The sequence below is a fragment of the Arachis duranensis genome, chromosome 6 (genome assembly GCF_000817695.3).
Source record: "Arachis duranensis cultivar V14167 chromosome 6, aradu.V14167.gnm2.J7QH, whole genome shotgun sequence".
NCBI lineage: Eukaryota > Viridiplantae > Streptophyta > Magnoliopsida > Fabales > Fabaceae > Arachis > Arachis duranensis.
In genome coordinates this window covers 86,057,295-86,058,293 of record NC_029777.3, presented here as the reverse complement: position 1 = coordinate 86,058,293, position 999 = coordinate 86,057,295, and positions in this window count along the sequence as shown.

Genomic DNA, 999 nt, shown 5'->3' with positions numbered 1-999 from the left:
AAAGTAGAATGGAAGGGTATATATAGGGAAAGGGGAGAGGGTAGGTTCGGCCATTTAGGGTGGGATTGGGTGGGAAAGAAAATTTGAATTTGGAAGGTAGGTGGGGTTTATGGGGAAGAGTGGATGAATGTAAATGGTAAAGAGGGTAATTGGAAAGAGAGATTGAGGTGATTGGTGAGGGGTTTTAGGAAGTGTGACATGGGGAAGAGTAAAATAGGATTAGGAGGTAAGGTGGGAATATAGTAGGTGGGGATCCTGTGGGGTTCACAGATTCTGAGGTGTCAAGGAATTCCATCCCTGCACCAAATAGGCATGTAAAATGCCTTTGCATACCATTCTGGCGTTTAAACGCCCATTGGTGCACGTTCTGGGTGTTTAACGCCCATGTAAAGCATGTTTCTAGCGTTGAACACCACTTTCATGCTTGTTACTGGCGTTCAGCGCCAGCTTTTCTTCTAGGCACATTCCTGGCGTTCAAACGCCAGAATGTTGCTTGTTTCTGGCGTTCAGCGCCAGATTCATGCTCTGTTCTGGCGTTGAACGCCAGCCAGATGCTTCTTACTGGCGTTGAACGCCAGTCTGTGCTTCCTCCAGGGTGTGATTTTTCTTCTGCTATTTTTGATTCTGTTTTTAATTTTTATATTTTTTTTCATGACTCCACATGATCATGTACCTAACAAAACACAAAATAACAATAAAATAGAATAAAATAAAAATTAGATAAATAAAATTGGGTTGCCTCCTAACAAGCGCTTCTTTAATGTCAATAGCTTGACAGTGGGCTCTCATGGAGCCACAAAGGTAATCAGGTCAATGTTGTATAGTCCCAACACCAAACTTAGAGTTTGGATATGGGGTCTTAACACCAAACTCTAAGTTTGGTTGTGGCCTCCCAACACCAAACTTAGAGTTTGGATATGGGATCTTAACACCAAACTCTAAGTTTGGTTGTGGCCTCCCAACACCAAACTTAGAGTTTGACTGTGGGGGCTCTTCTTG